The sequence below is a fragment of the Canis lupus genome, chromosome 1, assembly GCF_003254725.2.
Source record: "Canis lupus dingo isolate Sandy chromosome 1, ASM325472v2, whole genome shotgun sequence".
Classification (NCBI taxonomy): domain Eukaryota; kingdom Metazoa; phylum Chordata; class Mammalia; order Carnivora; family Canidae; genus Canis; species Canis lupus.
In genome coordinates, this window is record NC_064243.1 from 108,462,735 (window position 1) to 108,478,217 (window position 15,483).

At 57.0% G+C, this 15,483-nt stretch overlaps 1 protein-coding gene across 2 annotated transcripts in view; it reads right to left on the reverse strand.

Moving 5' to 3' along the window:
• The window catches only part of BICRA (BRD4 interacting chromatin remodeling complex associated protein), an 83,590-nt gene extending 70,922 nt beyond the window's left edge, over positions 1–12,668 (reverse strand). The window contains exon 1 of one of the 2 annotated variants that reach the window (XM_049109035.1): positions 12,519–12,668. The gene's annotated coding sequence lies outside the window, so the exon portion shown is untranslated. Of the gene's footprint in view, positions 1–11,645; positions 11,928–12,518 lie in introns of those variants that run through there. The other variant, XM_049109034.1, reaches the window with a different exon arrangement.
• Between the last annotated feature and the right edge of the window lie 2,815 nt (positions 12,669–15,483).

The window sequence follows — 15,483 nt, forward strand, 5'->3', positions numbered from 1 at the left end:
AAACACCTCCGATGCCTACCAGTGACTGCCCTAAATGCAGCCCTTCTGTTGGCGCGTGTGTCACCCAGCCTCCATCGGGAAGGCATCAGGCCCCTCTCCCTGAATGACAAGGGAAATTGAGTCTCAGAGAGCTGGTGGGGTGGGGGGTCTGGCTCCCAGTCCCATGGGGAGGGCTCCGGGCCAGCTGGGGCTCCGAGTCCTGACCCTCCGCCCCCCTCGCAGGTCTGGCTGACTCACATCAGCTCGCAAGCCAGCTCACAAACACATCCGCTGTCTGGAGGAAGCTGGGGCAGCCTCCTCGCTTATGGTAATGAAGACATAACAGAGGGTAAAAGGGAAAGAGGGGAGAGGGAGGGTGCCCCGCTGAGCCCCGGCCTCCCAGGGCTCAGGGCCTCCCGCGCTCAGTGGAGGCCCAAGCAGGATCTCAGGGCAAATGGGGTAAGGCGGAGGTGGAGGTGGGGGGTGGGGGTAGGGCAGCTTCCGGGACTGTGGGCTGGCTCCTGGGGGTGGTCAGGGAGGGGGGGCTGTAACCAGGAAGAAGCAAAGTTCACGGCCAAAGACCTGGACTGCTGGGGCCAGACCACCCGGGGGGAATCCCCACTCTGGCAGTTAGCAGCTGTGTGACTCTGGGCAAGTCACTTAACCACTCTGTGCCTTGGCTTTCTCATCTGTAAAATGGGGATGCTCCTCAGGTCCTTCTGTGCAATGAGTGAGTACTCATAAAGGGCCTAGGCCAGTGCCTGGGACAGTGCTGGCTGCTACTGCTGTTGCCACAGTCACAGCCTGTGAGAAGGTCAGAACTAGATCCACAACCCCCCTCCCCCGCCCTGAAGCCCTTGGCCCAATGCTGGGATGTGAAGCCCAGTGTGTGGTTCTCTGGGGAAAGGCCTGTGGCCTCCGAGCAGGTTCTCAAAAGGACCTAAAGCTCCTTCCCCTAAAATAACAGCAACCACATGCTCTTAAGACCTCGGCCCAAAAGAAACAAGAGGTGAGAGGTGACTCCTGCAGGCAGGACAGCTCACCCTCCCCCACCAGCTGGCAATACCACGGCCCCCACACTCCTCCCCAGGCCACCTTTCTTCTGGTCCCCAAGCAGTCCCCTCAAACTCCCTCCCAACTGCATAACATCTTTCATCTTTCATCGGCCTTCACACCCCGCTCCTCCTCACCTCCTGACCTATGAGAAAACTTCACTCCCGAGCCCCACCCAGTACCACCCACTCCTGCTTTTCTAGAATCTTCCTTCACTCCTTTCCTTTTCTCTCCTGAGACTCTAAGCCTGCTCAGCTCCTAAAAAACCAATCTGACGTGCTCATCTCATGAGCCACATAAAGGGGTCACCTGGCCCTCCCTGGCTCCATAAACCCTGACCACAGGCTTATTCTGAGTCGGGTCCTAGGGATGGGTCCCAACACGGAAACAAGGGCAGTGACGTGAAGGAAGTGGCAGAGGGTCGTCAAGGAATGCCTCCTGGAGGAGGGGGTATTTACGCAGAGGCCTGTTGGAGACGGGAAGAAGTTGGAGAAGATCACTGCAGGTAGAGGGCACAACAGGGGTAGGGAGATAGGAACAAGCCTGGGGTGCAGAGAAGGCAAGGTGTGAGGTCGGAGAAATCCAGGCCCCCACACTAGGGCTGGTGGGGTTTTGTCAGAAGAGGGGAGGGGCAGTCTTACCTGAGGGCACCAGGGAGCCAAAGAGTGTAGTAAGATTTTATTTTTGTTAAAGGTCCTGGGTGCCAAGTGTGCTTGTCTTCCTGTCTTCCTATCTTCCTCCCTCCTTCCTTCCATCCATCCATCCATGACGCCAGGTTCCAGTCTGGCTCCTGCCAGACTCCTTCTCCTCCTCGCCACGTTCCAGTCTGGCTCCTGCCCCTACCTACTCTGATCTCAGGCCCAGGAAGCCCCCCTCGAGCCCATTTCAGCCGAGACCTTTCACGAAGCTGTCTCCCTTTGCCCCTGAGACGCTGACGGTGCCTGATCCTGACCCTCCTCCTCTCTTGGTTTGGTTTGGCCACGAAGTTCCACCTCCACACCTGGCCCACCCAGGCCGATTCTCGATTCTCAACTCTCTCCTGTCCTCTCCCTGAGGGACTGTCCCCATCCCTGGGACTGATCACTCAGTGTCACCAGCTCTCACTCGTGACCCCAACCTGGCTCACCCCTCTGCATCCCTCCACCATCCACCAGGATGTTAGAGCTTTACTCTCTGGGGTCTGTGCTCCCCAAACTATAGACGCTTCTATCCGCCTCACGAGGGGGCACCTGCATTTATCTAGTTGCTCACACTGATGACCTTTGCGCAAAGCATCCTGACATCTACCGGCCACCGCACTCTTTGCCAGGAACGGCCTTGAGCCTAAAGCCTGCACCCAGAAACCCCCTCCTCCAGGAAGCCTGGCCTGATGCCTCCTCCTGACCTCCACCAGCTCCGCAGGCACCCCTGAGATACGGATCTCACCTTGGAAGGAGGATGGGTGTGTTTCTGGTTTCCCTGCCTCCCCCGACCCTGAGAGCAGAGCTCTGAGGCCAGGCACACAGGAGGCCCACTGTGTGGGTCTGAGTTAGTTGGTGGCATTTAACTGGATTGAAACTTCTGCTCTGCCAGCAGCTACTGCGGGATCTTGGACAAGTCACTTCACTTCTTGCTACCTGCGTGACAGGGAGGTGGTGGCAGTCTTGGGAGGTGCGGGTCTAACTCTGGGGAGAATTTTAAGCAAACCACAATGATGGCCCTAGCTGGAGCACCACCATAGTGGGAGAAGGAATACATCTGATGGGCAAGTAGCAACAAGGGGGGGGGGTCACCTAACAGCAGACTCAATGAGAAATTGAGATAACGTCTCCCTGCTTCTGAAAGGTCTAAACAAAACAACAGGAGTGTGGAAGAGGCATGTGCTTGGGAAAGGGCCAAGGGCTGGCCACAGTCCTGGATGGGCCCTAGGGCTCCGACCCCTGATGGAGCGTGTGGGGATCGCGGACTAGGCACTGGAGAGTCAGCAAAGGCAGGATAGACAATGTCCATGGAAGGAGAGTCTGGCACAGTGCGGCTGGAAGACCCACTGGCTCCCTGTCCTGGGTGAGGGCCCACGACTCTGAGAGGTGGGCTTCCTGAGCAAACCGAGTGCTCAGGGCTGGGGCCCTGGGACGGGCATCTGTCACAAACACCTCTGGTGATTTAGAAGCAGGTGAGTCACCGAGAATCAGAATAGAGTTTTCAAACATGGGCTCAGTACTTCCCTTTCTCCACCCCTGCGACATGCCCACCATTCAGCTGGACAGTCAATCAACAAACATTGGGGAGCTGAGAACATGGGACACAACATTTCTCTCCTGCTGCAATTAGACCCTAGTGAGAAAGCTAGGCCTGAAGAGCTCACGGGAGACCTACTATATCCCAAATGGGGCCCCAGGGGGTTAGTCAGTGCACTGGGAGGGTGTCCCCTAGACTAGGGTGCTGGGGGCCCAGGGAAGGCTAGCCAGGGGAGCAGTGTTCAGAGGCTGAGGCTTCACTGAGGAGGAGGGTCTCTCTCTGCTGAGAGAAAGGAGGTAACCGCCCCCTCCATGGAGTCCTGCTCACTGAGAGAAAGGAAGGCCTTCCCAATGCCCACAGCTTGATAGAATCTCAAAATACTGCTGCTGAGCAGAGATGCTCAACTCAAAGGACCACACGCCACAGCCTGTGACATTTGCGAAGAGGCCGTGGGGCTCCACCTCAACTGGCAAGGAGGACTAGCACCCGAGTAGGTGCTGGCCAGGGAGGGGAACAAGGGGACTGCGTGGCCGTGAAGTGAACCTTCTGGATCTTGACAGGGGCGTGGGTCACACAGGCCACCACCAGGATGCACCAGGGTGCAAACGCTTCAACTCTGCATTTTCTCATGTGTAAGTTATCCTTCCATGACAGGATGGGGGTAAGCGGGGGAACCCTAGCTATATATGCACAGAACTTTCTGTGGACACAGAAAGGAGGCCACTGGGCACATTCTGGGGAGAAGTAAGGCCAGTACAGCAAGAGCTTGGCAGGAGAGAGAAAAGAGCTAAGAACCCCCTTCACTCAGGGTGGGGGGGGGGAGGCAGGGGGAGAGGTGATCAGTGTTCAAGGATGGGAAGAGACAGGAGCTGTGGGGATCCACCTGCCCAGCACGGCACGTGGACAAGAGGCAGCACCCATCCTCTGGGAAGGGGTTTCCAGGAAGCTACAACCTGCAGGTGCCCTGGGGGGGACAGGCCACTCTACCTCTAGGTTGCAAAGCTCTCGCGGCTCCCTCCAGAGTCCCAGGGGTCATTAACAAGGTTCCGGCAGCCACAGACCACAGACAGACATTCCCCTGGTGCTCTGCTTCCAAGGCTACCAGGCCGGGGCCCAGGGGACACAGGCTGGGAAGGAGGGGTGTCACCTAAAAGTCAGCAGGCCCCCTCCGGCCCCTCTGAATACAAGCACTTCAAAAGGGAAGTAGAGAGGAATGGAGTGGTCCAGAGGAGGGGACAGAGACACCGAGCCTGGCTGGGGCTCCACAGACACTTCCCTCGGACCCTCTGAGCCCTCGAAAGAGCCTCTGGTCACACACAGTCCAAGCACACAAGGGATAATTAACAACAGCGACAACAATGACTGCCACCTGCTGCCCAGCGCTTACTCTGAGCCAGGCCATCGTAAAACACTTTTCCACACAGGACTCACAGAACTGATGCAAAGGCTCTCAGAAGCAAAGTTTCTTATCATTCCTGCGTGCCTGGTTCTCCAGCCCGGGTTTAGAGAAGGGAAGTAACTTGCCCCAAGTCACAAGGTTAGAAGGGCAGGCGACCCGGTGACCCTCACCACCAGTTCATCCTGTCCATCACCCTGCCACTGGCCCAACTTCTCTGACTCGCCTTTTCCAGGGACAGCTTCTGCACAGAACAGCAGAACCTAGGCCCACGCTGTACATATCCAGGGGCAAATCTCAAATCTGTGTAATGGGAAACCACCCCCAGGTCCCAAGGCCTGGGATGGCCCAGACAGGGACGTCACCAACATCCCAAAGAAGGGAACACAGAGGAAAGACAACCGTCACCTCGGTTTCCCCAACCTATGAAATAGCTTCATGTTTCCTCCCTCACAGGACAGGACAGACCCTGGAGGTAGTGAAACAGATTCTGGACCCCAGTAATAACAACACCAGTAATAACATAATTGAAATGATATAACGTCTGGAATTTGCTTAAAAGTCTCTAGCAGAAGAGAACCAAAAAAAGAAAAAAAAATAAAAAAGTGCAGAGTAGGGGACGGGGTAAAGACAAAAAAGGATCAGCAGAAATCTGCTGAAGCTGGTGATGGGCACACTGGGGTTGACTATGCTATTCTCTCAACTCTTGATGTCGGTGCTTTAAAATCTCCATAATCGGGGCGCCTAGGTGGCTCAGTCAGTGGGGCGTCCGACTCTATTTTCAGCTCAGGTCATGATCTCAGAGTCATGGGATTGAGCCTGCACCAGGGTCTGCAGTTAGTGAGGAGTCTGCTTGAGAATTTTTTTTAAGATTTTTTTTTTTAAGATTTTATTTATTTATTCAAGAGAGACACAGAAAGAGAAAGGCAGAGACACAGGCAGAGGGAGAAGCAGGCTCCCTGCAGGGAGCCCAACATAGGACTTGATCCCGGGTCTCCAGGATCACGCCCTTGGCCAAAGGCGGTGCTAAACCGCTGAGCCACCCAGGCTGCCCTTTTTTAAAGATTTTATTTCCTTATTTCACAGAGAGAGAGAGAGAGCATGAGCACAAGTAAGGGGAGCGGCAGAGGGAGAGGGAGAAGCAGGCTCCCTACTGAGCAGAGAGCCCAATCCAGGGCTCTCAATCCCAGGACCCTGAGATCAGGACCTGAGCCAAAGGTGGGCGCTTGACCAACGGGGTCACCCAGGCGCCCCCTTCTCCTTGAGAGTCTCTCTCCCTTCTGCCCCTTCCTCCTTGCCTCATGCTCGCTCCCACACACTTGCTCTTAAATAAATAAATAAACAAACAAACAAACCTTTAAAATGCCAGTATTGACTGCCCACGGTTTTAGGGCACGGCAGTACAGACAGACTTGGGTTATCTGATCCCAGGGAGGCTTTGCTACTTCCCTTAATCACCATCACCATCACATTTTTTTAACATAGGCTCCATGCCCAGTGTGGAACTCGAACTCACGACCCAGAGATCCAGAGTCACACACAGACCAGCTGAGCCAGCCAGGCGCCCCACTGCTAACATTTCTGGAGCACTTGCCATGTGCCTGCCAGGCATCGTGTTCAGCACTGAACATCTGTGAGATGCCGGAGGTGGGTCTCCACCAGAACACATTTGTGTTCTGTCAGTTGGGGAAACTGAGGAACAGAGCAGGGAAGCCCTGTCGGTTCCCAGGGCCACACCACCACGCCTCACGCCACAGCAGCCTGCTATGTGCCCTCTGCTGCCCTGCGGCTTCCTATGCCAACTGCTTCCCATGTGCCTTTGGAGAAGACAAGGAAGACCTTTCAGAGTGCAGAAGTCAGCATGGGTCTCATGGCAGGACAGTGATCACAGTGAATATGACGACATCAGTTACCAGTTCCCAAGAGCCTACTGGATGCCCAGCAAGGGAGAGCACTGCCCCATTCATCCTCACAGCCGACCCTACGAGCAAGGCACTGTAGGCCCATTTCCCAGATAAGAAAACTGAGCCCTGGAAGCAGGATCATCTGGCCTGGCTCATGCTATAATGAAGCGGAAAAGCAAGCAATCCCTCCCACCCTTGCCAATTAGGGTTCACAGCCAAGAATCTGGCGGGTCCTGGCCCCAGGAGAAAGAACCAAGCCAAAGAAGGACTGCTAACAGCGCCAATGACTGACAGGGCTACCCACGCACTGTATGGGTGTTATGTGATCCTCATGACCTTCCAAAAGTTGGTACTGAGATGAACCCATTTAGGAGAGGGGAAAACGGAGGCCCAGAACCAGCAAGCCCTTTGCCTGCAGCTGTCTGACCAGCAAGAGGTGGAGCCAGGATTCCAACCCACAGACAGATGGCTTCCAGAGCTCGTGCCCTTGACCTCTGTACCAAGTGGCAAGCACGCAATGCCAGCCACAGGCAGAAAGGGAGACGCCAGGAGGTCACAAGAGGCCAAGACACCAGAGCAGGAGAGGAATGACTTTTTCCAAGTGCAGCTGCAAAGGTACCTCGGAAGAGCAATTACACGACAAATCGCAGACTCTGCATCCAGGAATCCCACGTCCAGGAGCATATCCCGCAGGCACACCCAATTCCCCATAAGACACGAGGGCTCTGAATATGTCACATGTGCCTGTACCACTTAGGAGGAAAAAAAAAAAAAAAAGACCAAAAAAAAAAAAAAAGACAGGAAGAAGTTGCTTCCTCCTTGGAGCCTTCACAGACCACCCAGACAGAACCTCTCAAATCCCACAGCAGCTAGCCCAGCCCCGGAGCCAACACTCGCCTCCAGCCTCCTCCTGGACCGGGTCCCGGGCACACAGTAGGCCCTCAGGAAGTTTCACTGGCAACAAGGGAACAAAAGCGCTCTCTCCCGCCTCTCCTGCCAACAGATCCCACACCACCACGAATACACAAACTCTAACACAAAACTCATTGTCACCAAACTCGAAATGTCTTAGAAAACTCTCTCCCCGTTGAGGGATCTTGCATGTCAACCGAGACACAAAGGCTTCAGTCGATGGGGACAAGACTCAAATGGTGGGACTCCAGGCAGGGGAGGACTGGAAGGAATGAGGAGGAAATCCTTGGGGACCATGCAACCGAACATTTCCCATGTGTCTCTCTGGTGTGAAGTGTTCCTACGCCGGGGAGCCAAGTTCACATTCAAAGCAGGAGGGGGACAAAACTCAGATATGATGGGGGGGTGTGGGGGAGATCAGCAGAGAGCAACTCATTCTGATGGGGGCAGGGGTGGGGGAGCAGTTTACATACATCACTGCTGTAGTTCAGGGAACTTGTTTCCATCCAGACGGTGCCTGGCAGGGGGAAGACCCAAAAGAGACCAGAGCAAGATAACGATGCCCCCCGATGCCCCGCGACGCTTCTCCCCAGCTGGGCAGGCCAGGGCAAAAGGCAGCCCCTCACTGCTTTCCAAGCCCAGGCCCGCTGGAAAGGAATGCCATGTTTTCCTGTTTCCAATTAACTCCCCCCCAACCCCCACCCCCAGCAGCCCTCTGCATTCTTGAGACCAGGAGTCAAGACAGCCACAGGGGAGAGCTGGGAGTGCGGGCGCGGGAACTCCACTGGCGGTGGCCAGGCCTGGGGCACCACCCCCGCAGGCCCCCACACCAGGATCCTCCTACCAGGCCTCAGTGCTTGGCGCCCACCCCTTCTATAGCTCATAGGGGGTGGGAAGGGAAGACCCCACGATCCCCAGGGCAGGCTAGGGAAGGCCCCAGAGGCCTCTGGGAAGGAAGTCAGCAGGGACGGGGGGTGGGGCACAGGCCTGGCCCTCTTGGGCCTTACTCATGCTTCTCCACTCAAAAAAAAAAAAAAAAAAAAAAATCAGTTCCTATTTTCAGGAAACACTCAGGCTTGAGAGACCTGTTATGCTCTCCACAGCCCCTCTCCCATCCTGGCCCGAAGGAATTATTATGACTTATGCCTCTATCATCTCAGGAAGGAAGATATTTGCACCTCGAGGACAGGACAGTAGATAAGGGACACAGGCTCACTCAAAACGTCATCCTCCGAGCCCTGCTTGCCAAGAAGGGAAGCCCTCTCCCACTTTCTCGCACCCTCTGCAGTCTGGGTTGGAATCCCCTCCCAGCCGCGGAATAGGCTTTCCCCAGGCTCAGTTTTCTCATCTGTAAAATGGCAAGATCACCCAAGTGACCCCGCGCTGCACCCCCCCCCCCTCATGTTTATTCAACACCAATCTGTGCTGAAGGGGAAGGGGCCAAGTTCAGAGGGCTGGCGGGGTCAGGGGAGCCTCAATGATCTCCCACTAATTGATAGTTGGCCCTCACCCACCTGCCCCAGGGACTGCCTCCAAGCCTTTTGCTGCTCGCCCTTAAATGCCCAGCACCCAACATTCCTCCCCACCCCCTACAGGCATGCCGTAGCCCGGCTGCTGCCGAATGACAAAAATAACACGTTTGGATAATACTTTCACCCATCTCAAGGTCAGTTAAGGGAACTATAATTATCGCCACCTGCAGATGAAGAAACTGAGGACTTAGGGACTTAAGTGACCTGCCTCAGGCTACGGAGTGGGGTAGGGAGTCTGACGCCAGCCAAGGGGAGAATGGACAAGAAGGTTCTATGCCAGCCGCATCGGGGTGCCCGGGAGGGTGGCAGGGTGGAGTGACCACGAAGGTCCCCAACAGCCCGGCTTCCCTCCCGGCAGGGCTAAGTAGCCAAAAGTCGGGCCAAGTCCCAGCTCAGATGGAGGGGGACAAGGAGGATGGTGGGGCCAGCTCCCTGGGGGCCCCCAGGCCCCCAGCCGGCCAGGCCTGCAGCACCCCTTCCCAACCCACACACCTCCAAGTCACAGTTCTTCCTGGCAAATGCTCTTCACTCCAGCCATGGGTGAAATGATTCTGCTCTCAGCTGTTTCCAGGTGTCCACCTCTTCCCAAAACCAGCATAGGGGGGTAGGGTGGGGGACGATGACGGACGACAATGGACAATGGGGGACACAACAATAGCTCCTTCCGGGTACTATTATATTTGAGACCCAAGTCAACTGAAATTAACAGGCCAAAGTGTCAAAGAAGGGTGCAGAAGAACTTTTAACAGTTTTGAGCTGAGTTGGAGAAACCGGAAATGGCTGCAAGTAGGCGCTGTGTGACCCTGGGCAAGTGGCTTAACCTCTCTGAGCCTCCATGAGCCTGTCTGCAAAATGGGATTAAGAAGGGTCCCTACTCCCTACTGGGGTGGTGACCAGTGTGTAGCAGAAGCCAATCCATAATGCTCCCGGGGCAGAGAGATGTTATTCCTGGCTGCTAGGAGTGGGAGAGCCCTGAGGGAGGGTGGGGTGGGTAAACAGGCCCCAGAAGTCGCACCAGGCATCAGCACAAGGGAAGAGGATGCTTCCTGAACCGTCCAACTCCCCTGCCATCCCACCACTGCACAGGTCAGAGCCCACTGGGCCCCTGACCCCCACACGGGAGGCAAAAGCACAGAGAGCACGCCAGGCAGAAAGGAGGTGTCGCTGGGTACATCCCCAGATGGTTATTATTCCACTGGAGGGCCGTGTGACAAAAGGGGCTGATTGTCCGGACACGAGGCTGGCCACGACTGCAGCCCACAGCCAGGGAACACCAGAGGGCTGGGACCTGTCACCCCCGCCTCCCGGGGCGAGCTGACACAGCGGCCTCTGACCCCACCTCCCAGGAAGTTCAGCTGCTCAGAACCACAAAGCAAAACAAAGGGGCGCGGAGAGGAAGGAGCCTCGGGCACCCTCCAATCACCGCGGCCCCCGAGCCCCGAGCCCCGAGCCCGGAGCCGCCCGAGCAGGAGCCCTGGCGCGGCTTCCCCGCCCGGTTCTCCGCCGGCCGCGCACCCAGGCCTGGGCAGCCCCGGGTCCCTTGTCTCCCGGCGGCCGCCCGTGACAGGAGCCGGGGAAGCAGCCGAGGGGCAGCCAGGGATGGGAAAACCAGATGGCTGCATCCCTCCTCCCTCCTCCTCCATCCCTCCCTCCGGGTGCCCGCGGGCCAGGCCGCCCTCCGCGGGGGCCCGGGGAGGCCGCGGGGCCCGGCTCGGCCGGGCTCACCCCGGGGAAGGGTTGCCTTTGTCTAAAGGTCACCACCCGAGCGCGGTGCCCGGGCTGGGCCTGGTGCCTCCCGTCCCCAGGCCGAGGGGGTGGAGATGGGGGGCCGCCCCAAATCTCGGGAGGTGACAGGGGTAAGGCTCCCCTCCCACCCCTCCCCCTCCCCGTAACGGCCCCCTCCGGGGCCAGCCAGCCCGCGGGGGAGGGGGGTCCACTCCCTTCGTCGCTGCGGGTGGGGGACCAAGTCAACTCCTTTCATTGTTTAGGGGAGGTGGGGAGGGGGAGACCCAGTGGCCTCCTTCCGCATCCATCCCTCCCCAGCCTGCCGGAGGCCCCGTTTCTCCCCGGCACCCCCGGCAGGGGTTTGGGGAGGGGGCGCTGGGGAGATGAAGGCTCGCCACCTCCGGCCGGGAGAGTACCATCCGCTGCCCCGTTGCCCTCTCGTTCTCCGAAAGGCGGGGAGCAGGGGGAGGGGAAGGGGGCCCCCCGGGCCGGGGGAGGGGGTCTCCCCGCCCCTCCCCCCGTGGAACGTTAGGTCTCGTTTTTCCGCCGCTCCATTGTATCCCCGGCAGCCGGCGGGAGGGCCGAGGAGGCACCGGGCGCCGGGTTTGGGCAGGGGAGCCGGAGGGGGGGGTCCCCGCAGGATCGGGGCGGCGGTGATGGTGGGAGAGACGCGGGGGGTTGGGGGGGGCTGCCGGGGGTGGTGGGCGCCGAGCAAAAAAAGAGGCAGCGGGCGCTGCGCCCCGGTTGGGGGGCTGAGTGTGTGAGTGTCGGGGGGGTGGGTTCGGCCCCGGCTCCGGCTCCCCCCACACACACCCTCGCCGCCAACCCCCACTCCCCCCTCGCTTTTGCGCCCTGTCACAGCCCCGACTCGCAGGTAGAGAGAGTTAAGAGATTTAAAGAGAAATTGCTACATTGTGAGAAACTCACCCTGATGTTTGAGCAGCCGTCGGCGCGGGGTCTCCGAGACGGCCCCGCACGGGCTGCAAAGGGAGGACCCAGAAGGGGCCGACCGGCCGGGCCGGTCAGCGCACTGCCTGATCGCATGGCGGCCGCCCGGCAGCCTCCGCCAGGCCCCTGCCGCCGCCCCGCGCCGCGGCCCGGGCGCCCCGGACCCGCGCGCGCTCCGGGGAGGACCCCTCGGGTTTGGGGGAAAAAAAAAATTAATTAAATGCAAAAGGAAAAAAAAAAAAAAAAAAACCTTGCAGGTTTTGTGTCCGCCCCCCCTTCCTCCTCCTCCTCCTCCTCCTCCTCTTCCCTCCGCCCTCGCCGGGGGACGGGCTAGGGGGAGGCCCCGCCCCGCGCTCCGCGCACCAGCCCCGGCTCCGGACGCCGAGCGGCGGGCCCGCGAGCGAATGGGAGGCCGCGCACGCCCCGGGAGGGCGCCTTCCGCGCCAGCGCCGCCCCCTCCCCAGCCCCAGTCCCGGGGGTTCGGGGTCGCGCCTTCCTGGGCTCCGGTGGAGTCGGCCGTCTGCCTCGGACGGTGCTCCGGGTTCGGGGGGGGCGGGAGGCGAAAGGGATCCGCGCTCCCAGACCCCGGACGCCCTGGCCGCGGGGGAAGGGGCGTCGTGCGCCCTGGACGCGCGCGCCCGACGCGGGGGACCAGTCGCCGGGCGGGAGGAAGCGCCCAGGGCGGGCGCCAAAGGTTCGAAAAGGTAGCGGGAGGAGAGGATAACGAAGGGGGCGCCTCGCAGGTGGAACCCCGAAGGAGCCCGAGAGTGGGAGCGAAAAGGGTGGAAGGCGGCGGGGAGGGGGGGTTTGGGGGTGACCGGCCGGGACCCCGGGCGTGGCTTGATCACTCACCCCCAGGCGGTCCTTGCCGACCTGCGACGGCCCCGGGAAGGGCTCCGGGAACGCGGGCTCCGACCTGAGAGCCTCCTCGAAGCCTCAAGGCCCGCGCTGATGGGATTCCCAGAAGCCCCAGGACGTCTCGGTGGTGCCGGGTCCGTTTCCGCCCCCACCAGCCCGTGAACGCCTTGCGGGCGGGACACTTGGATTCCCGCGTTCCTTCAGGGAAGGCATGGTGGGCGCCTGCGGCGTGTCCTGTGCGGCGCTGGGGACCCCGATGGCCCGGACCGGCCTGCCCTTACAGGGTGCACGGGCCAGGGGGACCTCCATTCTGGTCTTTCATTACCTTCTGGCTGCCCAGTGCCCTATAAAGGCTCCACGCATAGGAAGCTCCTTAATAAATGTGTGTTGAATGAATTAGTGATTCAGACGTGTGTTTTAAGCCTTAGTACTTATCCTAGTAGTTTGGCGGTACTGGTCGTGTTAAGAGATCAGCGAGGTTAAGGGCCCTGACTCAAACCGGTGAGCCCTGGTGCACATCCTGCCTTTGCCGCGTCCTTGCCGTGTGACCTTGAGCAAATCTCTTCACCTGTCTGTGCCTCCATTTCCTCATCTCTATAATAGATCTCACTTCATAAGGTCATTGGGACCAAAGAAGCTCTCCTGGAGAACTGCACCTGATGGGAAGTGCCACATCAGTGCTGACCGTCATCGATTATTATATAAAAAGTAAACTTTTATCAATTTCAGAAGTGAACACACGGGTTGCCCCAAACAAGACAGTGGTGGTCATCCACAACTCCCTGGAGGTATGGGACCCTTCCAAGAATGGCAATATACAGCTTTAGATTTTTTTTTAAGATATTATTTATTTATTCATGACAGACACACACAAAGAGAGAGGCAGAGACATAGGCAGAGGGAGAAGCAGGCTCCCTGCAGGGAGCCGGATGCGGGACTCAATCTCAGGACCCCAGGGTCACCACCTGAGCCAAAGGTAGACACTCAACCACTGGGCTACCCAGGCGTCCCCACCTTTAGATTTTATTTTCATGTAGTTTGCCCTTGTCTTTGCTGTGATTGAGTTGATTGAACTATGCCTTGTGTATTCATTAACTACTGCCAAGCACAATATTTTTGAGACCTCAGTACTGCCCACCAGGAAGAGACCTCTAGCAACCCCTATCTAGAAACCTTTAATCCCATTTTACAGCGTAGAAAAGTAAATTGGCTTCGAGAGGGTAAGCATTTGGCCAAAGTCACACAACCAGGAAGCAGGACCTGATTTGAGCTGTGTGGCGTTTGTTTGTCAAAGCTGCCAGCCCCGGGAGAGTGAGGGGTGCTCAGCACTTTAAGACTAGTTAAAAGTAGATTTGAGGCGTTAGGAGGGGTAACTCAAGAAAGGTCATTTGGACAAAAAGATCATATCCACCCTCCCACGGACACACCTGATCCTCAAGAAGAGGGTCTTGAGGACATGCCACTTGGAATGGGGCTGGCTGGGTGTGAAGGAAGTCAAGAAAAGGTCAACCTCAAACCTAGCCATGGCTGGCAAAGCCCTCAAAGATCAAGTATCCAAGGCCAACGTAGAGGTCATGAGCCCAAATGAAAAGAGACCTGCTATCTCTTGGGGATGGCACACATTTCTTCCCTTAGAAAATCTCATACAACCCATGAGTTCTAGGTTAAGAGTTGAATTGGTGGTGAGACCCAGGTAGGTTCAGCTACTTGTCCCAGGGCTACTGAGTCAGGATGGGGGCCAGCCCAGTACACCAGGTGTTCCATCACCAACTGGCTCTGAGTCATCAGATGACCTTGGGGTGAGTCACTTCTCTTCTAGCTCCTCCACCTTCTCATCACTCCAATGGGAGTGTACAGTCAGACACCAAAATCTACCCCCACACCCACCCTAGACATTTTATTAGGAAAATTTTCAAATGTGGAAAAGTGGTAGAAATAGAGTGAACCTGCCGCTTAAATTGGACCATCAGCATGTTACTCTATTGGCTTTATCATACATCCGTGCAACTGTCTATCCATCCATCAAATCATCTTGTCTGTCCGTGTGTTACAGGCATCTGTTTACCTCCCCCTTTACATCATTAACCAGGTAATATTAACTCCCCACTCTGATCAATGATCTAATGAGCGTAATAACCCTCTGGGCTGGGTTGGATGCTGGCTCTCTTAAATCTCAATTCTATCCTCTTTTTTTTATTTTAAAGATTTTATTTATTTATTCATGAGACAGAGAGAGAGAGAGAGAAGGCACAGACACAGGCAGAGGGAGAAGCAGGCTTCGTGCAGGGAGTCCGACGTGGGACTCAATCCCAGGTCTCCAGGATCAGGCCCTGGACCCAAGGCAGCGCTAAACCACTGAGCCACCCGGGCTGCCCTATCCTCTTTTTTGTGAAGGAGAAACATTCAGAGAGGATAAGAAAGCAGATCCAAGGTCACACAGCCTGGGATTCAAACCCGCTCTGTGTCCCCTGGGTCTGAACTTTATATGAGGACCATGATGAGGATGAAACAAGACAAGGATCCAGAACGGTATTTGGGAGCAGCGACAAAGCCATGTGCGGATGTGAAAAATTAAGACCAGACAAGATGCACCTGCATATCCTCAACCAGCAAACAGGCTGCATCTCTGTGTTCTGCTGGGCTCCTGGCACATGGTCCTTGCCTGCCAAGCTGGGACTTAATCCCAAAAGGGTGACAGTATTTCCTCTTTCCTATCATAAGGCTGAGCAGGTCACAGATTACTCATAAATGTTTGTTGAATGAATAAAGGGGGGGGGTGTCCCAAAAAAGTTTGCTGTAAGGGAAATGGTTTCTGTAGGCCCTTGCAGCCTCTCAATACTAAGCAAAGCCCTAGACATTGGACCTGGAGTTATTAAAACCCCACAGCCTCAACATGAACTTGGATTTCTGCCCTTTACCTCAACGCTTAATGGGACTGTTTTAATTATAACCGAGCAGC